Source organism: Aphelocoma coerulescens, chromosome 3 (assembly GCF_041296385.1).
Source record: "Aphelocoma coerulescens isolate FSJ_1873_10779 chromosome 3, UR_Acoe_1.0, whole genome shotgun sequence".
Taxonomy (NCBI): Eukaryota; Metazoa; Chordata; class Aves; order Passeriformes; family Corvidae; genus Aphelocoma; species Aphelocoma coerulescens.
The window spans coordinates 47,265,120-47,288,625 of NC_091016.1; the positions used below are offsets into that span (position 1 = coordinate 47,265,120).

At 39.0% G+C, this 23,506-nt stretch overlaps 1 long non-coding RNA gene across 2 annotated transcripts in view; it reads right to left on the reverse strand.

Annotated features, from left to right (window-relative positions):
• Positions 1 to 23,506, reverse strand: part of LOC138108050 (uncharacterized) — a 108,348-nt gene that overhangs the window by 38,126 nt on the left and 46,716 nt on the right. The window contains exons 1-2 of one of the 2 annotated variants that reach the window (XR_011149846.1): positions 12,446 to 12,588; positions 11,132 to 11,339 (exon numbers count right to left, since the gene is read on the reverse strand). The exons of the other annotated variant lie outside the window; for it this stretch is intronic. This is a non-coding gene — a long non-coding RNA (uncharacterized lncRNA). Of the gene's footprint in view, positions 1 to 11,131; positions 11,340 to 12,445; positions 12,589 to 23,506 lie in introns of those variants that run through there. 2 annotated transcript variants of the gene reach the window in all.

Below are 23,506 nucleotides of genomic sequence, written 5' to 3' on the forward strand. Positions count from 1 at the left end.
CTGCTAGCAGAATGAATGCTGTACCCCTTTGAAAAGAAAAGAAACTCCTGCACTCAGTTGTAACCACCCAAATCTGAATGGAGATACCAGACCTGATGTTGTAGCAGAAAATCCCTCACAATGCTGCCTTTGAACAAGACCCAACACCGTGGGTTTGGATTTAGAAGTGTTTGCCCACCAAACTGAAGTAAGAGTTTGTATTCCAGCATGTATAGTGATAAAAACCTATTGTTAAACTGCACCTGGACTAAATTTCACTACAAATTCACATTGTATATTATTCAATATATAATGCACTGTCCAAAATCTGAAGAGACAGGAATATTACTCAGACATCAGGGCTCAGAAACACTGGCATTTTCAGAACATAAGCACCACTTCATCACTCAGCATTGTTCCCTCCTGTCCTGTTAAGCTGCTGTACCCAAGGCCTGGGACCTTTGCATTTAGTCTTGTGCTGCCAGCACCTGGGGCAGCCCATAGTTCACCATCCAAAGCAGTGGCTGATTTCAGTTCCACCCTTGCTCCAAGTAAGAGCCCTGCCCATCCCTAAATACTACAGAAAGGGGACAGAAGCTCTACACAAGCTCCTCAAAACTGGTAAGTACCATTTAAAGCCACCAAAAAGCTCACTTCAGCTTCCATCTGGAGAAAGAGCCATCCCCACTGTGAACCATCCAAGACAAGGGAAGGGACAGGGTGATGGAGAGGTCAGAAAACCAATCTCTTGCCCATAAATATCCTGGCAGGATATTAATCTGTCAGTCAGAAACAAAAGTGATGTCACTACTGTTCTAGCATATAAGAAAGAGTTATCTCTCATTGCCTCTGTTTTGGTCAGAACATGAGACTTAAGCAGGAGGAAAAACCCCAAACCACAAAGCCCACAATCTCAGTACTCCCCTATGAAATTCTCAACAGGTCAAATTAAATAATCCAACATTTTATCACCGTTCCAGACCATGGCTCCAATCTAAGAAGCACATTGACTACTTGTCAGCAATGACAAGAGGCAGTTGGGAAGCCAGGGGACCCTCTAAGTAGAGAGAGTGCTCTGGGGACAGGCAAGGGCATCTGCTCCAACCCAAGGAAAAGTGGGAACTCCAATTCCCCCACTGTACAAAACAGGATGGAAGATCTCAATTTGCCAAGAGTTTTAAGGGAAGTTAAAAATGAGTTTAAAATCATTAGCTGAAAATGTAAACATACAGGCCTAGTTCCAGGACAAAGGTTGTATTATTCATAGTACTTTAAATGTTAACTATTCAAGATTTCACTTAATATACTTTTCCAACAATAAGATAATGGAATAATACCAAAAATATGCTGTATGTTTATGATCTTTTAAGATCGTATTTGTTTTGATTACATTAAACATCATCTGCTCTGCTTTCTCTTTACTCAAAGCACCAAGAATATACCTAATAATAATATCACTGTATTTTAAGATTTGTCTTTCTGCACAGTTCATTAGAGTGGAGTTCTTCCAAGGCAAACTTGAAAAATACAAAACATGAGGAGAAAAAAAAATCTGTCAAGAATATTGTATATTTGGATTTGTTTTACTAGAGTCATTCATTTTTGAGAAAAAAAAGTCTCTGCTAGCCCTCAGACTCTGCCCCATCTGTATAGAAGTTCTAATCTTATGTTTATGGCATGCATTGGAGAAGTGAGGCATAAGCTATGATCACTGTGGTGTACAATTTTTAATTTCCTAGTAGCAACATTTTTTATTGTGACTGGCAGGTTGTTTATAGTTGTAATTTTGAGATGTGTTTTTGTTGTTGTTCTTCTGGTCTTTTATTAACATACTGCCAGATATCACTCTATGATGGCCCATGCTGGGTTAGTGATAATGTTGTCTGCACTGGCAGGTCTACCTTGGTAGGTTATGAGCATAAAATGGGCAGGGGGCAATCAACTTGTCAGAATATTTACAAATTTCAAATTGCTATATACACACTTAATGACTTGTGCAATGAAAAAGATTGCTATGTCACTATATCTGCTCTGCATGAAGAATGGTAGTAGCTGAGAAGATGGGCTGGGAGGGAGAAAACCCTCATTAAACACAAATAGCTGTGATTGACATGAAAATTTGCCCATGAAGCCAAAAGAGAGGTAAATGCATTTAGATTTAAGTGACTTTATTGGCGGGGGGGAGGCTTACTGAACCAAGAAACCTTGCTATTTACGTAGACTCAGCTGCAGAAACAAGTATCAGTCTTATACAACAGCTATTATTCATGAAGGTAACCCCATCTCTTCCCCTGGCTATATTAATCTAAAACCACTATCAACAATTTAAAAACACTACCATGGCTTGTTTGTCGTACACTTGTTTCATCTGCAACATGTTGTCAAGCAATGCCATGCAACAACATTCTTTTTAATGTAACCTATTGCATTGCACAGGCATCCTTACTGCATTTTCCTTTTTCTGACTTTCTTTGCCTTTCTCTCCAGCCTCCACCCCTAGATCCACAGAACAGCTCAACTCTGATTTCTCTAGAGTGGCTTCCGTTATCACTTAGTCTGCTTTTCTGGAGGGGGAATAAAGACAACAACATATTTTATTCCATTGTTCTAGAACATCTTTGCTCATTTCTTTTTCCATTATGCTCTCATCCTCCTGCCTTTTCCTTGTTCTCTGCACTTCCCTTAACTCGGTATCAATGTATTGTCAGGATCAGAGTTTGGTGAATCCCCATAAAACTTGCCAGTCTTTACTCAAAGCTTCCATCACAGTCTGGGACTTCTGCTGCCATGCTGGAGGCAAACATGGGGCAAAACACCATCTTTTCTCCCACAGAGACCAGACATTTCAGGAGATACATTAAACAGAAGTACAAACCCATTAGACAAACACCTTCATGAACCACAGGATCATGAACCATGGCAGAAATTGACTGCAGCTTAAAAACCAATATCTGACCATTCTTTCCATAACAGAAAGCCACTGATTGTCCAATTTCTCCATCATGTATCAGTTTTCTGGGATGCCTCACTTTTTCTTGCTATCCTCTCTGAGCTGAGGGGGAAAAATATTTCACTCATGGCAAAAAGCAGTAAGAACAGAAGTTAAGTTAAAAAAAAAAATATTCAGCTGCTTTGAAAACTGAATTACACTTTATCACTCATTGTCTGTGTGGAACCAACTGCTGAGAGACCCATCAGCATCCCTGATAACAGCTTACTCACCCAGCCCTCCTGCCTCTTCGGAGGTTTCAATATTATTCCTGCCAGAAGCCAAATATAAGACCATACTAATCATTAGACCAACCTAATCATTCCCTCTGATGAGTACAAATTTTTTGACTGACTAGAGCAGGAGACTGTATTCTTAATGAGACTGTTTTGTGGTAAAACAGCGCAAGGTCATTAGGCAGCAAAATGGTGATGATGCTTACACGCGTAGCTGCTTCGTATCACTTTTATCAACACAAGTAAGCACTTCAGTAAAATGGTGTCATGTTAGATCACTCTTTGAGATGGCACATGAAAGATGAGAGAACGCTCTGACAAAACAAGGAGGATATTAGTAGAACTGGGTATATAAACCAGGTCTGCTAAACACCAAACCTGTTTCTTATCCACCCAGGAATGCTTTCTTCCTAGTGTTTTTCTACACACAAGACTTACAGGAGTTTTTGATAGCATAAGGCTTTTGCAGTTTATAATTACAAATGAAAAACACTTTGAAAGGTACTGCCTGAAATACTATCATTTACTTCTTTTTTCAGTATCCTTTACCAGTATCATTTTTTATAATCTTTGAAAATGTTGAAAAAACCCAAGGGTAACAGTGTGAGCATCTGTTTTTTTTATAGGATACGTTCATCTAAAAATGAAGGATTTACAAATGCTTTTAATGTTTCTATAGAAACCAGAAAATCACAAACCACTTGTATTAGAGCTGTTAACATAGGAATCGTGTATGTTTTCTCCATATATAAGCAAAAACGTATTTCCAGCAGAAAAAAATAACCTGCTTTGACTTCAAAGGAAATAGAAGTGATGGCAAATTCTTTTGAAATCCAGGACCATTGCTTAGCAATGGACCAACAGCAACATGAAAGAGTCACACCATCTTCCAAAATTCCTCATAACCTAAATCTTTACATTCACTCACAGTCATGTATTTGTTACATTTGCTATGTAAGAAACCATCACAACACATGCATTTCAACATGTACCTCAACTTCATCCCAAGCAAAAGCACAGACACATTTATTTTGCTGTTTCTCCCTCTTTCCTCTTTTTAAGTACTGTCATAGGAGGCTGGCAGATATTTGAAAGTGAGGGCATTTTCTACAGAAGAAGTAGCCTTTATGAACAAGCTATTTCATTAATTCGACGTGGCAAAAGATGTTTAAATTTATTCATGAAAAAATTCCCATCACAATTAAGAAGCCAGTGTGTACATAAAATTGCATCTGTACAAGTAACCTGAGTCCCATGTACTTCTGGGCACCTCAGTGAGACTTCTGCTCCGAGTACAGAGTTGTACCCTAGATCCTGAGAGAGAGACCTGGGTATCTTCACTGGTCACCAGTTAGATGGAAAAAGTCGGCCTTCTGTCCTGATCATATACATCTACTGACTGTAAAGGGAGCATGGAGCAAACACAACCCTAACTGAGAGATGTTACAGTGCGGCTACTGCAACACGTGTAGCAGACAACAAGGCCCGTGGAAAAGAAATATCTATGGACCGATTCTTGGTAGATGTTTCAGAGATGTTTATTTCTCCAGCCGCATGGCTGGGGCTCTGCCGAGGAACTGCGGCAATCATGGGACCCGAGGGTCCTTGCCCACGCAGGGGAACAAAAAACAACCAATGGGGAACGAGGCTGACCAGGGGCAGGGAAACTCCTTGTGTCCCCTCAGGGCCCCTCTCCCAGGACCACAAGGCAGAGAGGAAGGGACACCGACATTTCACCAATTTATTTTTAACAAAAAGAGATTTAAAACTTAACATTGAAAACAATTGGATAAACATGAGATAACAAGGACAGTTTTGAAACAAAACAAGCCACCCTCCTGAGTCTTTAAATGTCCAAACAGATTCTCTGGAACATCTTAAGGCTGACAGAAGGGAGACAGGACTCTCTGGGCATGCTTTGTGGGGAAACTGAGGCAGGAGAGAGTTTCTTCCATTTGTACCTGTTGGAACTCTAAACAACAATAGTTAATTTCTTCCCTCCCCCTCTTCATCCCCCACTCAGCATTGGAAAGGGATTTTTGGGGAAACAATTGGCAAAGGCATGGTTTTGTGAGGGAAACCATGGGTGAAAAAATGGATTGGGAATACACAGGGGGTAATAGGATATAGGATAAAAGGGAAAGGTGGGATTAGGAAAGGGAGACTGTAGGGGGGGCTTATAATGGAAATATTGTCTAACATGACTATGATTTTTAGCATATATACTGCCTTTCACAGGAACACCATCAGGCCAAGTGATCTCTGCTGCTTGTAACCCTTTTCTACCTTGTACAATTTTGAATTCCACCACCTCTCCATCTCCCAAGCTTGGGATGCATTTTTCAGGGTTATACTTTTTAATAGCAGTTCTATGAATGAATATGTCTTCTTGGTTGCCACATCTTGCTATAAAACCATAATTTTGTTTAACATTATACCATTTTACTGTTCCTAAAACCTTAGCTACGGTGATTTTTTCCTTTTTTCGAGTGGTTGCTGTTTCCTGTCTCGCTGCGTTTCTCCTTTCTCTTTCGTTCACTCCCGTGTTGGAATTGCCAGGGTTGTCATCGCTGCTGGGGCCGCCGGGGCTGCTTGTGCCTGCGCGCTCTTCCTGGGATTGCATTTGGGGCCGTACGGGCCGGGCTGGGCCACACCGCTCAGCTCCCCATGTGCCGTCTCCTCTGCTCTCAGCTGCACTGCCGCTGCCTGGCGCTGCATCCACGTCTTGGCTGGGCCCCTGAGTGATGACCCCCCCGCGCCCTCCTCTAGAGCGTCTCGGCTGGGCGCGGCTCCGCTCCACCGCCACCGCTGCTGCCCATCACCCACGCACCGCCCCTCTCGTTCGGGCGTTCATGGGGCTCGCTCCACCACGCACTGCAGGGGGCCAGGCGGGCACCACCGGGTTGTGCTGCTCCTGCCGCGCCTCGCTCTGCTGCTGACACTGCAGCTCGCGTGGCTCCGCCCACACGCGGGAACTGCCTCGCTGCTGCTTGGAGAGGGCTTGGTCCACGTGGTCTGGGTCACACGGACTCTGAGGCACACTTCCCTTTGCCAAGACACAGCTGACTTTGCTCAACAGTCTCGGTAATTAAATAATATTCACAAAAATATTCTTCCATCGGCACATTTTGACTCAGAAATTAACTGTGTCCAAACGGTCTTCCAAAAGTCTTTGGTAAGAATTAAATCCCAAGAAACGAAGAAAAAGTTCTTAAACAACCATGAAAGGAAATGTTTCAGTTCCTTTTGAGCTTGAATTAAGCTAAAATATCCAAATCGTTGTTCAAGAATCTTTTCAAGTTTAAGATAAATGTCCATATGCGGCTCGGAGAGCCAAGAGTCTTTCCACGGTTCCTCCATAGTTTAGAGATGGAATAGCAAAACAAAAACAAGAAGAGGAATCCAGAGTTTACTCACAAATCAGTCACTGTCCTTAGGGATTGGGGATTGTTCTGCTTGCAATTCCTCACCATTTGTTACAGTGTGGATACTGCAATATGTGTATCAGACAACAAGGCCCTTGGAAAAGAAATATCTATGGACTGATTCTTGCTAGATGTTTCAGAGATGTTTATTTCTCCAGCCGCATGGCTGGGTTCTGCTGAGCAACTGCTACAGTCATGGGACCCGAGGGTCCTTGCCCACGCAGGGGAACACAAAACAACCAATGGGGAACGAGGCTGACCAGGGGCAGGGAAACTCCGTGTCTACCCCCAGAGCCCCTCTCCCAGGACTACATGGCAGGGGGAGGGCCTCAACAGAGAGACTCACTCAAAACAGGGGAAATGGATATAATTCTTCATGAAGATCACCATTTGTGCTAACAAAAGTCTTCAGCAAGAATTTTCAGACCTGGAACAAGCTTGACCAAAAATGAAAAAAAACACCAAAATCCATCATTTAATGTACTCATTAAAAGCTTTAGTAACCTATAGCTGGAACTCTGAGTAGTCTCTGAATTTATAAATTTTTTTTTTTTAACTATAGAAGTTTGGACCTCATACTGAAAAATACCTGAACTCACCAGAGTACCAAGTGAGACTTGTGGGCAAGCTGCATTTCTTGCAGCCTAAAGAGTCAGTTTATAAACATTAAGGTAAGTAAACACAGATGGCAGCTTCAATTTAATCCAGTTTAGTCCTAAATATTAAAAACCATTCACAAAATCTTGACTTCAAGAATTAAAATCTGTTCGTTGTCTCTGCTGTGATTTCTGATCATTAATACATGACTCATGAGACTTGCATGTTTTGGGATATTTGTAAGAAAGAGCTATCCATAAACAAGCAGTAACACCACCATTAAAGAGATCTTCAGCACATCAGCTTTTTAAAATCTTTTTTAATATAGGCTGCAATGGTTCTTGGTATTAACAACTGATAAGAAGGATGAAATTCTTGTCACCTGATTTCAGCTACATGTGCACTTAGGAGCACACAAGCTTTAGATGAGAATAGGTGACTAGACACCTGATTTTTAGATAGATAAAGTTAGGTGAAATGAACTCTTTTCTGTGTTTCTGCCCCAACCAGATTTCAAATGTCAGCAATTTCTGTGAATTCTGTATTACTTTCACCAGTGTGGTAGGTAGCAGTATTGGTTTAGGAATTACAGTCTTTAAGGAACTGCTGGAATAGACTCAGGGATTAGTTTAGTGGCTAGTAAGGACAAGGAGAGAACAACATGTTCTTCTAGAGAACTGGAATTTGTACATCAGTGGTGGTGGTGGTGACATGCTAACTTGCTAACAACATGCCTCTGAAAGTCTAGCTCAAGTAGACATATTTCACAATTATCTCATAATACATATCTGAGCACATTTTTCTGAGACAGATTGGACAGCATAAAGTTATAAGAATTAATGCAAGTACTCTTCCTGAAAACAGTGGCAGTAGTAATGTGAACAAATGCTCACTAAAATAAGTCATCTACAATGTGATACATGAAGGTTGCCACCTATCAATCAGAGCTCTTGAAAAAGGCAAGGCTGAGCATTTAGTCTTACCTCAGTTTCCACGGTTATTTTAGGGTCTGTAAATGACCTCTCTAGAGAAATTAAATTAAGCATAGAAGTTTGTTTTTTTTTTTAAATACAGCAAGGACCAGGTTTTAGAAAAGAATTGTGCTTTCTGTGACTTCATTCAACACTAATATTCTTACACACACATAACAGGTATATAAATTATTACATTGACATCCTGCTCTCTGGCATTTAGAATTAATATTTTATTAGTAATCACCCAAATACACTATACCAGGGCTCCCAGTGAATTTTTGCTACACTGGAATGTAGCAATAACATACTAAAATTCCTTACAGTTATTTCTGTTATTCATTAACACTGCCACATGTACAACCCTGCCCACCCCACTGTACACAGGAGAATTGACTATGTTGCTACCGAAAGAACTGCTTCAGCATGGAAGCAAAAACAGGAGGAAAGCTGTTCCTCCTCAAAGAAGCCAAACTTTACTTAGTGTCTTTCACATGTCTGCAGGTATTTTCTATGTTTATTTTCTCCTCTCATTAGGGATGTTGTTCTTTTTTACTAATTAAATGGAAAATATCCATAGCCAGTGATTGAATTACCCCAAAGTACCTGCTTAAAAAGATCGATATTGATCAAACTAAAGGGTAGAAAGTACCACTAGTCTTCTTAATGTAAGTGATTTTGGCTCAAGGAAGGTTTTGATCAAATTAAGTGGAGGATCTAATTAACCTGTGATTAAATTAAGTGGAGAGCAAGCTGTATAGGCATAAATCCCATACACATTGAGATGAAACTAATAGTAATGCACATATTTACAGAGGCTGCCAGGGGAAAGCATGCAATAAATTAAGCAAAGAAAAAAGGTCACAGAAAGAAAGGGAAAATAAAGCATGAAGAAATTAGAATGCAGAAAGATAAAGACAGCCACAGATAATGATTACCATCGGAAGAACATTAGCCAAGCCTGGGAGTTTAAAGACTGTGAAAATACTAAAGCATGAAAAAAATTCTTCCAGATTAAAAATCTAAAGCAATGCAAAACTCGATGATCCATATTGAAATAGAATTCTAGAAGCTACTAAACAGGCTCTTGTACAAGGTCAAATTATATCTGTCAGTAGTTTGTACCTCATGGGCAGCACGTGGTGGGATCAGTGGTAGGGACAAGTTGTCAATTCACAATGCAGGCAAACAAACCCCATGCCATTGCTTCCCCCAGCAGACCACTGCTCTTTGAGAACTGGGATATTTATGGCTCTACACTCACTGAAGAGCCATTTGCAACAATTCAAACAGATATCCTTCCTTGCATGACCCACTTTCTTGTAAGAGACCACTGCCCTATTTCTGTCCCAGGGCTCTGAATAGTATCACCATAACCTATTCCAAAAGAATCCTGCATGTTTTCCACCCACTGCCAAAATCCTATTACAGCAAGGCTGAAACAATAGAAGTCAGAGCTCTTTGTGACTCCACACCACTCAATTCTGGAACAAAATTATGTGTCTTCAAAACAACTGTCTTAAAAATTAACACCCTGTTTAAAAGAATGAGGAAATCTTAAGCTGGATGCCAAGACAGGCAGAAATCTCAGCAGTTTATATGTCGTAATCTCATAAAGACTTGCCTTTTTTCTGAAGTTTTAGAGAAAGAGTTGTTGACATTGTGCAGCTTTGTGCAGATGACATTTTGAAACGCTGCTAGTTCTCCCTGTATTCAATCTGGGGCACTTAGACAACCTTTGTTTAAACATTTTTGATACATATGATAGATTGAAAAAATGTGGAAAAATGATTGGCTACAAATTATTCAAGAACAGTAAATATGAACAATAAGATATGGAAATTAATGGCATTATAGAATTTCTATAGTTCTGCCAGTTACTTGCTAGCTGCAAAAGATTACATAAAAACACCATTCCAGATGTAGTAGTTCCATTCTACCAAGGCATTGGTATTTTTTCAGACAAAATTCTCTACTAATTATCTTTCCTTGCTAGACAAATATTCCCCACAATGTGGAGACTTCCCAGAAGTGCAAGATGATCATCTAGAAGATGCAAGTGTTTCAGGGTTCAGTGATTATCCATGAGACATCTCTGTGTCTTCTTGCAACCTACCTGTTCAAAGACTGTAGGCAATTACCTCAGTCTCCAATTTTATGCAGCACCTCTACTTCCACATCTATTGGCAATTTTCCACAGTTTTGAAGTCTTGTAAAAATAACAGTAATTTCTGAGAAACAGAAAGTGCTTATAAAGCTGAAAATCCAGCTAGCCAGCTTCATGGCCAAACTGGAAACCTGACATATTTTTCAATGTTCCAGTAACACATTAATATGGATTTTTGGTTACATTGTGTGCATGGCGATGATTTCTTGTTTGAGCCAGTAGCCAGTAACAGTCACAGGCAGCCTTTTTTTTTCCTTCCTTTTTCAGTCAAAGAGATTTACTTCTACACAAAATAGCCTCCGTTTTGCAACCAATAGCAGCACTGAACACTCGGATTGGAAATCATAATGTATAATCAACTCCAAGACTCAAACGGCAGAATACTTATTGTTCTTTTTTGAGCAGACAAATAGAGATCTCTGTTATCTCTTAAGTATCAACAATTGTGCAGTGAAGATATTAATTTTCCATTAACAGGCATGGAATTATACATCTGGCTGCTGTCAGCTGTTTTATGTTACTGGAACAATGAATTAACCTTGCCACGTGCTGGCAACTCTGCAAAATTAAATATTATATCAAGAGCATGCCTTTCCTAACTCAGATGATTGCAAAAACATTTTATCACAAACCCTCTTAAAGAAGTTTAACTTTCTTTTCTGCGTGAAATAACTGAGTCTTTTTATATAGTGCCTGTTCGTTTCTGTACATCTAATAGTAACAATAACTTAACACAAGATGTAATAATATTTTTCGCTTCATCTCACCTAGCTTGCAGAACTTGTTGCAGCATCTTCAGGCCCCTTTGACAATTCTGTTTGTTTCTTCTCTATAATCCATTATATCCCAACTAAAATTGGCAGGTACCCTGCCAACAATCAGGAACTTTGGAATTTCCCAAAAAGACCTCTGGTTTTCCACTGTGTTGCACATAATCATGGCTTCCATGATCTTCATGACATTTTGCCACATTCCCTGAAACAAGGAGGAAAACTAGATAACAAACCTAAGGAAATGGCTAAAACTAAACCCGTTATTTATCTGGGTTCTCATGAAAGCCATAGATTAATGGACAAATGACTCCACACAATTTCTTTATTTAGCTTTTCAGACAAATTTTGTTCAGACCTTTGTATCTTTACTCCTTGTTCCTCAGAGGGTACTCGCTTTTCTGTCTAATTTCCAACTGAGGGACATGTAGAAACATTCTTGCAGTTGCTTTGAGTTTATTCTCACTGAAAAAAAACCCCAGGTGTTAATAGCTACACTAGGTCGATAAAGAGTGCATTGGCTTCTTCAGTTGAGAGCAGTCCTTTGAAAATTCCTTATGTGTTTATTAACTCCTATGTCTTACACTGTTGTCTACCTGTGGAGAATAATCAGCCCCTTATCCTGCTACGTAATGTTACACACACTTAACACTGTTAGACTTCAGTGCAAGTGATTCGATGTTTATTCTGTAAGAAATTTGAATTTACCTACCAGGTTTGGGATTTTTTTTTCAAGTATTTTTAAGCAGCTGTGCATACTAGAAGGTTAGCTGTACCTGTGGCATTCTAACTGCACACATAGCACCTGTTTCTTAGTAGGCAGAAGGATTGGTTTTTTGTGTTTCTTTTTACATCTTTTCAAGGAAGGGTCTAGAAGCATCAAAACAAATAATCATTCACTTAGCATATTCCTATAGTCTGTAATATAACACTCCCTCAGAATACCTAACTTAGGGAAAACAGTGAGGAATCAATACTGAGTTAAAATCTGTGAATTCTTCTTGCCTTATCCCTTGCTTAGATGTAAAAAAAAAGTTACATATTCTTTCTGTATTGATAATTAATAAAGAATTTCAACACATTTTTGTTTTAAATTGAAAGTGATGGTCTTAAGACAAAGGTTTCTCCTGGATTACCACCTTCTGCTGCTGCCCTCAGGAATGCTGATCTTACCTTGTATCTGACCTTGCTCTGCTTTGGACAGAAAATTTCTGGCCAAAGAAATCCTGCAATTCCTTTCTCCTTATCAGAAATGGCTTGCTTGCTCACCAGACATCCAGACAATGGGAAGATTATTGGAGAACCACTCACCTGAGATCCAGTTCCAGGGTCTAGATGCTTCTGGCAAGCAGAAGGAGCAGATGCATAGAAAAAACTATGGTCAAGGTAGAAGTCCAGTGTGTCTGGAGATTTTGTTGCTTGCCATTCAGAGTCTTCCACCAAGGAAATAATGATTCTTCTCTCTTTTGGATTGTTAGATGTAGTTAGATTTCCATAAGAACAATATCTGACTCGAACAAGATAATTTTTCTGACATTAAGTGGAAAGGTAGTGCAGTTTCTCAATTACAGAAGTGTTTTCTATCACTTCATAATTGAACAATTTTACTTTAAAGTTCATACTCTAAAAACAAGCAAGCATCATATTTCATGTATTGAACCTTGCCCCCAATGCCTATTTTTAATTTTTAAGTTTGTTTTATGTATTTCAAAAGTCTGGCGAAAGAAATAGGCAGGAAAATTCCAGGCCTACTAGTAAAATCTTTGCAAAACTGTGAAAAATTGCACTTAAGGGCGGATCATCACTAGGGGCTTCAAGAATAAAAATCCTCACTGCAGATTCCACAACCAATAAGTGCATATGCTTTGACATCTCTCTATCAGTTTTGTCCAAAGAAATTCTGTTAATTGAATTGTGAGTTTGAGAGCCCTAGGAAATAATTGCTGCCATGATAACTTCTACTAAGAAGCAGTAATTTCCTTGATATTAACAAATAAAATCAAACTATTGCAGTACAAAATGGTACAGAGGATAGTATAATATTTTACTAAAAATTCCTTCTATCCATTCTGCTTCAGTTCCTGGGCTATATCTTCCCCTTTTTTATGAGGCAGAAGTCGATAGAAACTGCATATAAAGAACTAGGACAGTATACTGGCCTCTAAGGAGTTTGGATGCCCCAGGCAACCTGGAAATCATCCATCCTTCCTTGTTTTTAGTCTCTCACACAGCAGAGATACTAAATGTTACACAGCTTTTAATATGCCAGTTCACACATGTCTCTAAAGAATATGGATATAATTGGCAATTGCCTAACAAAATAAAGGAAACTAAAATACACCCAAACTCATAAAAAAACATGACAGAAAACTTCAAATATTATGTTTTACTTTCTAAACCTGTGCCTCAAGCAGAATTGTGCCAGATGGTAGGCAGCATGGGAGAAAGACCAAAAATTCTTTGTTTTAGGATTAAGTTTCATAAAAAGATTGCCTTTCACTTGCATCTCAGTGAAAGACAAGATGGACCCACAAGCAAGAGAGGTCTCTTCTCATTATTACACCTCGCATGATGCAACCTCCTGTGACCTGATTTAGCAAGCTGAGTGATTCATTTAATGCTTCTTTACTTGGCAAAGTGCCACACAGAAGTACCTCAGCTAGTGTTTGAAGGACATGGTTTGTGTACTAGACACTTTGTTAAACAGAATGAGCACACTGGGTCATACCTAAGGGTCACTTAGTCCACTTGCCTCTTTCTGGTGGTGGTCAGCAGCATAAGCCCAGGAACCATCACAGGCACATCAGTATTTCAGGTCTAGAATAAACTCTCATCCATCATTGATCTGAGGGTCAGGACTTTCAAGCCAGTGTGGCATCTTTGCCTTCCACAGTTCTCTGTAATCTTTTATCCCAGGAGTTTGTGCAGCTGTTTTTCAAGTTAGCACAAAGCCAAGAATCCAGGGAGATTGTGATGGGCAGAGCACTGTACTAATTATCCTTTCTTCATGTAGAAATAAAAGTAAAATACCCTTTGACCACATGCATCCAGAGACCTAACGAAGGAGGTGGTTGGATATGAAATTCCTCTACACTCAAATGACTCTTACTGCACCCATTGTTCTAAAGCAAATGTCTATATGTGTCATGACAAAAGACAAAGCTAAAAGACAGAGAGAGCTAGGACTTCTGATCCACAGGAGGTAAACAAGTTCAGATCTCAAAAGGTGGATTTGTCTGTTTTGTTTGCAGAGTCAGGACTGTGGTCACAAACACATTTCACCATTTCTACATTTCAAAGCTGAAGTACAGCAACATCAAATTAGAACCAAATAAATTAAAAATGGTTTCATTTAAACCTAATTATATCATTAAATACAATTTTTGTATTACACAAAAGGTTAGTATCACAGCAACTTTTTAAAGGAATTTCTGTGAGCCTTGTCAGGAAAGTTAATAATTTAGATACCATATTAAGTACAAGAAAAATCCCTGTGATATATTTGTCTGTATAAAGTAGCAGTTTTCAAGGTTATTCTTTTCATACCTCTTAATGGAGGTGAATGTTGCTAACTGGGAAACTGAATATACTTTGAGATTTATGAATTCAGTAATTGCATTTTGGGTACTAATTAAAAGCAAAGCCAAGAAGAATATTTCAGAAGGGGATAAAAAAAGTGACTTCTTCTGAATACACATGTACACATAGTACATATATAACACCACTATTTAGATTTTCTCTGTCCAGTGTCCGAGATGTACAGGCAGACCTCCTGCAATGGAGATTTACATGACAAAAATGCTGCCATTCCCCTGTCCAGTGAGGCCACAGAACACCAATCAATTCACTACATAATGCAATATTCTGGACATGGCAAAGAAGAAATGAAGAGGCAGAAAAGCTAAAGTGGATTCTTGATTTTGACTCATGCAAAGTAAAGTTAAAATGCAAAGGTTGCTACTTGTAAGTTTTAGAAGGGTCTTGGAAGACAGTTCTAGATTCCAGATTTGTGCAGAAAGAGACTAGAAAAGTCAGGAAACAGAATGAAGGCACTCACAAAGAAAGAAGGTAAAAAGTGTGGGTATTAAGGGAAAACAAATGAAGAAGAAACTCAAGGAAAAAAGTAATAGGACCTAGGAAATTTAAATTGCATTCTCCAGACAGATGCAGTTCATGTATATTAATAATCTCTGAGTGGAGGGAGAGCTACTAGGGTAGTGGTTTGGATAAGTTTTCCCTGTTAGTAACCAGTGGTATCCACTTAACACCATGCTGTATGTTCAAATTGTTCCTTAGCCTCCAATTTTCTGCAAAAAGGGAGTGCAACATTGGCACAAATGTTCCCCAAAAGGATGAGGCAAAGCCTGTAAAGATGCTGATTCCAGGACTCATCTTAATATAGAATCTTATTTAGGAGACATATTAATTTTTGTCTCTTTCACAATCATTCACTACATTGTGGCAACAAACTGCCTTTTCATCTGCTTTCCCTTTTCTTTCCTTGTTGCTGGCTGTAATCACCTCCAGGCAAATGGAGTTATCATAGCAGACTTTTCATCTTTACTGTTATTATGTTTATATTTTAAAGAAATGGTTTTGAAATAGGAGTAGTAATGGATGAAAGAGCAAAGTTGAATACAGGGGGAAAATAGCCACATAGAGAAGAAAGCTAAATGGAAGAGTAAAGATGACCTTGTTTGTTTAAAAAGCATTATAGGTTGTTTTTCTTTCCTTCTTAGCCACAGATTCACAAAAAAAAATTAATGTTTTTAATTTTCTTATTTCAGACTTTTAGTGCCTATATAAGGATAGGAAATATCTTGCCTTAAGGAAAAAAAAAATAAAACAAATTGAAAAAATAAACAACAACAAAAAACCATACACCCCCACAATCATTTTTTCGTTATCCTAATGAAAAAATAGTATATTATCCATTTCCTCTCTTTGAGAGGCTAGTTTTTACACAAGATGAAAAATTGCCTTTCATCAAAATAACTTCACACATAAGAATGTAAAGGTACAAAATATCAAGGACAAGCACAACCCTCAGACAAAAAATGGTGCAGTAGAAGATGTTGCTGGAAATTGACATTCTCCTTTCTTTTGATCTTTGCCACTTCTTAAAAACACATACTAAATTCTCTTCCAGTTTTAAAACTGTGTAGTCACTCTGAAGACAACAAGGCCATCCAGGCAGAGGGATATTATCTGACATAAAACTAAAGTCAATATCACTCTTTATATAAGTTTGGAAAGCTGGATCAGAGCTCACTTGCATGGAAGATAAAGGAATTATAAACGACCTTTTTCCTACCAGCTTATCACAGACTGAGGAGTGTGATTGTTGCCTTCTAGTTATGAGGGTGGGACAAACTAGTCATGAAATGCAACCTGCTTGAAAGAAATAGCCAATCCAGTGGAGGACATGTTGTAATCACAACCTCATCTATCTACTATATACACCTGAAAACATGAAAAGAAGATCATAAAGAAGGTCCATACACCAAAAAACAGGGGACGCAATATGGAACAAAATTGAAGTTCAACTTGCTTTTCCCAGAAGGAAACTATGCTAAAGTACATAGGCATTTATTGCAAAAGACACCATTAACAAAAAGTGGAATTTACCACTACTCATCCCAATCTGACTCAACTCAGACCTCTTAAATACATAATTAAAATAAAGTTTTCCCTATCACAACATTGTAGTGGTATTTTCACATTACACTGTTCAGAACATGAATTCATTCCTTGCTGTCAAGAATACACTTTGACATTTTTTAGAAACATAGTTTTAATAATAAAGACTATAAAAATTGCATTTTTAAAAAATCCCACAAGTTTTCCTACAAGCGGCAAAGACGCTTTAATTAAAGGATTGTTAATTAGAGTAAGGAGACATTGCAAATTCCTCATGGACCATCACAGTTCTGAGTCAATGATAATATTTATGGGCAATGGACAAGTGTTATTCTCTCTGCTATTTATTTATTTGGCTAACAAAAAAAATTTTACTTGGTAGAAATATCTGATCTGTTGTGAATGTTTCTGTGCTTTCTGGATTCAAAGTTGTTTGGTTGGGATTTTTCTTTTTTCTATTATACAAGGCAAAATCTGCAGCAAGTTCTCTCAAACATGAAAAGACCTTGTACTTAAAAGAGAAATAAGTATTTTTTTTTCCTTTTAGCAGAAAGTTCATGCTTAGGCTTTACATTTTTCTCACTAGCATTTTCAACTGCAGCAACTACAAGAGCAGATTGCCCCAACCCTCAAAGTCAGTCCCAGCCTCTCATGATGCTCCTAGTTTCTGGAGAGATTTTCAGAAGGATTTTTCTTTATAGAGTCTGTCTGAAACACTAAAACAATATCTCTTTTCCCATCTCAATAACAGTTTAAGTTTCTTTCTTTTTCAGTTGATTACAATGAGGATTGATGGGTAGAGAAGAAATTGCCTGAAAATGGTATCTTGTGGCATTTTGCAGAAGGCAGGTACACATCATGAAGCTTGTACTCAGTCCAATGGAAACCAGTCCTTGGCAGGGGTGATCTGTGCTTTACTGTCAGCTACAGCACAGGATTTGCCACACTAGAAGAAGCCCCAGTCTCTGTTAACAGCCAGCACATGGTGCATCAGGACAGAGGTATGCAACACAACTATCCAGGAACATGGGATGGTCTATGGAGCCAGCACCCAGATACCTTCCCCTCCACAACTACTTCCTCCTTGGCTTTTTGAAGAATTCACTCAATAGCTCCACTGTGTTTAAGGTGTTTTTCCTGTGTTCCCATCTTTTAGGTTTTTGCTCTGTTAAACATTAGAGTCTGTTCCATGATGCCCTCTCAGGGGCTTTAAAAAAAGCCAAATATCCCTTTCCTCAAGAAGCAGGGCAGTCCAAACTTCCAGGCCTTCTAATGGGGTTATCAGCAAAAGAAACATGAAGGTTGCTTTATTGTGTCAGCTCATTCCCAATGTGATGATAATATATTTAAAGAGAAACATGAGAACAATCCAGAGGGAAAAAAAGGTAGAGCTATGATCCTGACAAGAGTCAGATGCTTCATTTCAGGTATATGAACAATAGGGCTAGAAGTGGGGTGAAAAACACTGAAAACTGAGGATGCAGCAAAAACCTAAAAGAGCTTTTCTAAAGCTGACTCATTTCTTAATCCATATTATATTTTTGTACACAATTGTTGCTGTCAGTTTATTTCCCCAGGATTTTTGTGTATTCACAGTTAAAAACCACCCATCATTACAGGTGTCCCACAACTCAGTCTGACTAAAAAGGTGCTGTGAAATAGTATAAGTGAGGCATCATGTTTTTTATACTGTGAACAACCTGTTTTAGACTAAACAAGGGATGAACAGTTAGCTTCAATGAAATGCAGCAATTTCTTTTCCCCTCTGGCTGCTCACGCCATAGAGCACAATGACAGAGAAAATGACAAGTGAGTCACTAAAACAACGCTATTGGAATTGACAGAGATTGAGACAGTCATATTTGACTCTAAAAGATGCAGTCTATGTGTATCTGACTGGGCTGGAGCTGACAAGTTTAGGTACCTGCAGGCTCACATCTGGTTGTGTTCTAATCTAAATTCCAATGAGGTTATTGATTCTGTTTGTAAAAGAACATGGGTGAAGCTGGGTGGGCTTTACAAAGTAAATTGTTGTCTGAACCATGCAGAAGTGGATGCTCGTCCCATATAATGTTGTATGCAGTTGCTTAGGGAATATGGCTATGCCCATTACAGGTATTGCTGGCTCTCTGGAGATTAAATGTTCTACAGTACTAACTCCAGAGATTTATAACTCTTGACAATTTTATGGCCCACCTTAAATAGTTGCCCTCTGTAAAAAAAGCAGCCTGTACTTAGAACAGTGTGCATGATATGAGGTTCTTTACAGAGGTTTTATAGAGCACTAGGTACTAGAGCACTAGGTATAGAGCACTCTGAGACAAATATCAGAGCCACCAAGGAGGAGGAAAAAAAAAACACAAGTGGCAACCTTGCAATAACCTGTGCAGAGGCTTCTTCTGTCCCACTGCATAACAGCAGATCAACAGTGCAATTCCAAACAACATTGAAAAAATCATCTTAATATTTGTATGCTTCTCTGTAATCATTTCCTTCTTCATGATGGTGAAAGTCCTGTTAAAAATGTAACTAACTAAACTAACTAACTAAATGGAACTAACTGACTAAAAAAGCTACAACAAATGGTATTTTGAGCAGGTAAAAGTGATTAAGGCAGTCTAAGACTGAGTAGAGCCAGTGCTGATGAGAGGCAATTCGTTGTCACTTTTCTTGAGGAGAGTATTATGGCAGAAAACTATATGATGAGGGGAGGAAGAGGCAATGTACATTTTCACACCCTCCCATTTTTTAGCAGAGAAGTTTTGTGTCTGTGTAGCTGATTTTTTTTTCAGAAGATCCTTCTCCCAGGGACTGATATTTGTACTAACACTCTCACAACATACATAGAAACCCAGGGACCACATAGCAAAACTAAAGGGTAGGGGGCAAGGTCTGAACCAAGGTGATCATGAAGAACTACAGTCTGGATTGTTTTCTCTACTTGACCACATACAGGACAGAAAATTATGATGAAAGACAAGGCCAATGTACACAGGTTGGAGAGGTTAGGGCAAAACAACAGAAATTTTAAGCTGAATGAATATACTGGAATTTACGTAAAATTCTATTCAGGCTTTTCTGAAAAAATTGTGTTGGCAGGTTCTATATAAAAGCCCATTATCAAGGAAACAGCTTTATTAAGTAGCTCCTTCACACATCTTTGAAAGTCTAGTTTGAAGTGCAACCTGGCACAATGCAAATTGCTAGAAAGGCAGATCAACAGCCCATTCTCATCCAAGTGCAGGGGTATAAGATAAAACTTGTAACCCTTAACCAAGGCTGGATTTAAGCTCCAGATAAAAGAAAGCAGAAAGATGACAGAGGACATGTTCAATATCAGGGAGCAGGTTTGCAGGTGTTCCTATGGTTTCATTTCCCTATGGACACTATTTGCAGAGAACAAAGATTGTAATGAAGCAAAGCAGTTGCAGTAAATTACTGTGAAGCAGACCAAATACATTAAGTGGAAAAGGACTTGGCACCAAGCTCAGCTCCAGCTGAGATAGAAAACAGTTCACAGAATGGTATAGTAAGTTAACTTTGACATTTCCCTCTCAGAGTAGAAGTGTTGTAATGTATGTTATTATCCACTGATATTGAGTTCAAGAACATTTGAAAACTCTGTATTGTGCATGAGCATCATACTTTTAACCTGGAATGCTTATGCTTATGGGAACACCATAAATCCATTCCTTGGTGAAAGACAAGGGTTTTACAGAAGCAATTTCTATGTAACTTCTCATCAGGTAAAACAAAACTAATGCCTCAAAGTTTTTACTACACTCTTTATGGACTTGTTAGGATGCATAGAGTGCATCCTGAGGGCAAAACTGCTGACATCTCTTCCATCTCTGCAGATGGTATCAGCCGTCTCTGGGAGCAAACAGCAGAATTTGAAATCAAATAGTGCAAAGCAGGCCAATAAAAATGTTGATGCATGGAGATGTTTCAGGGTTGTTGTTTGTTTGGGTTTTTTTTAATTACTTGATATTATCTATGTTTTGCTCTGATCACTTGAAATTCCAAGCCTCTTAAAAAGAGTCACAGAACCAATCTACAAGTGTCAGATCAGACATGGCAACTTCTTTGCACTTCAGCTATTTCCCACAGGCAATGCCCTTCTAGCAACACGGCATTTTTAATGAAACACTGCCTCATGCCACAGAAGCATGCAGGTTTCTCAAAATTGACGGGTTACTACAGAAACCGTGTCTTGAACTTAATAAGTCAAATAACTTGGAGTCTTAAGAACAACTTAAGTTTTACTGAGGCTTTACAGGAGTCTAGAGCCAATAGGACTGGGGATATTTCCCCTCGTCAGAATAAAACTGATATAACCCACATCCCACTTCACACTCAGATGACAGAAAACCAGGCAAGTAGAAGCACATCCAGGTCTTGGAGTGTTCAGTGGAAACATTAGAGCATATTAGCTGGAAGATTGTTGTTTGTATGGCTGAGAATTGGCATCATATTTTGAAGGAGTTTCTGTTGTGAGTTGGGGAATGGATCACTTACAAATGCATATACCTCCAAATCAAACAATTTTTTATTTTCCTTGGAACCTTTTTTAGAAAAAAAAGAAAATATTTCCATTCAACTTTACAGAATTCTTCAGAAGACACAAGGTGATTACCAGACTGCCCCTCCTTGAAAATTAAGGACTTTCTGGATCCCAAAAGTTTTTCTTTGATCACCCATTTCTTTTCTGTAAAGTTCCTAGGGGCTTTCCAAGCAGCCTCTAAAGGTAAAGCAGTTTCATAATGTGAGAAAAATGAGCTACTTTGGTAATACACAGGTGAATTGGCACATGCCCTTATGCTCATCATGCACACAGGTGACTGTGCAGATGCAAAGTTCTCACCTCCCATGTTGGAAGGCTGCACTGACTCTCCCTGGGGTTTGGCAGGTGGTAGGAGGCAGTCCTGCCAAAGCTGCTCTTCTCAGAAATATGCAAGCAGCAAACACACCTAAGGAAGGACCAGAGACAAGGTTTCTTTCTGTCTATAAGAACTGACAAAAAACCCCACATCTGCTTTTTGAGCAGCCTCATCATAGATTCCTCCTTACCTGGGGAGGCTATATTATAGCTTAACCTTTGTTCCAGGGAGTATTTTAGGGGCATAGCTTTGCCAGTAGACAACTGGAGAAAACTGAGAAAGTCAGCAAAGAGCATGGCACGCAAAGAGCTTAGTCACTCAAGGCAAATTCCACAGGGGTTTGAGGTTAACACACACAATTAAAAATTAACCATCGGTGAATTACGGCCACCACATTTCTTGGATGACAACAATGCTTTAGGGTTTAACAAGCATTTGTTTATCTTTTCTAATCAACTTTCTTGTGGTTTCATAAGGAAAACAGTAATAAACTTGCAAACAAATGGCTTTTCTATATACATTTAAAAGATGCAATAGAATGTAACAGCCATGAAGCATTCGCTAAAATCATACAGATGTGGAAGTGCACAGCAGAGAGTAGTTCAAAGCACCAGGGAAAATCACAACCAAAGTAAACTGAGGAGAGACTTTTTAGGCTATTTCCTATTTGCCAGCAAAGATAAATAGTAGCTCCAAGTGACAAATCAGGTGAAAAGCTTGCAGAGCTCTTCAGAATGGCCTATTATCACCTCAGCAACCCTCAGACACACATAATTGATAGGCAAAAGGGAAACAACAGCCCTTGATGCTCAGGGCAAAACAATTAAAAAAAAAAATTACAAGCTGTGGCATATAAAATCTGCAGGGACTTTGACTATACTGATTAGGGTAGGAAAATAAGATGTGACAGAAACAGAAAACAATCTGGAACATCATCCTAAGGAAGAAGAGGAGGTCTTTAACAAGACCTGTAAGCCAGGTGGCTCAAGTTGTTCCCCTGAGGTGCTGCAGAAAGCCTTTGAGGTGACATCTGTGTGAAACAAAGACAATAAAATGAAGCTGTTTGGGGCAGCCCCTGTTTTGGGCAGGCTGAGAAAAAGTTTTCTGCAGAGTGAAGAAGCAAATATATTTTAGCAGTGGAGATAATGTCTGAAGACTTGACAGGAACTTCCCAAGGGATACCAAGTACCCAATGAAAAAGCATCAGTTTGCTGCTCTTCTAAGTAGCAGTGGACTTCCTCCACAAGCACTTTGGAAACCCTTCTTCTAGGAAGCAGCACAGACAGTAACAAGTGGTTCAGTTGTGAGATACTCCATGAAGAATCATAATACAATGTGCTGCTTTTTAAATTCACCTCTTCCAGCTGTTCTAGCTGGAATAACCCACACACCAAAACCACCACACTAACTTTTGAATTTATGTAAGATGTTTTTGAATGAAGGTGGCATGTCCTTGGCCCACATAGCATAATAAAGGATGATTACAAATATTCAGTGGATGGATTGGATGAACTGCTTATACTCTGTAAGTCTTTGCCTATCCAAATCCTAGGTTAACATCGTTGAACCAAGATGGACAAAGAGGACACAAATCTAACTCATCCCCTGCTGAAATTTTCAGCCTGCTGAATGAATATGAACCATCACCAATCACATCCCATGGTAATGTGTTGAGCTGAGAAACAGAGTGGCACATGAGCTAACATTCCCAATGTTCCCTTCCTGTTCCTAGTAGCCTTTTTAGAGACATCGTGTAGGCAGCTATTGATAGTAATGACACTGAGTTATGGTTGAATCTGCCACTAACATGAACCAGAACTCAAACAATTGTGTGAGTTTTGAAACTATGCTC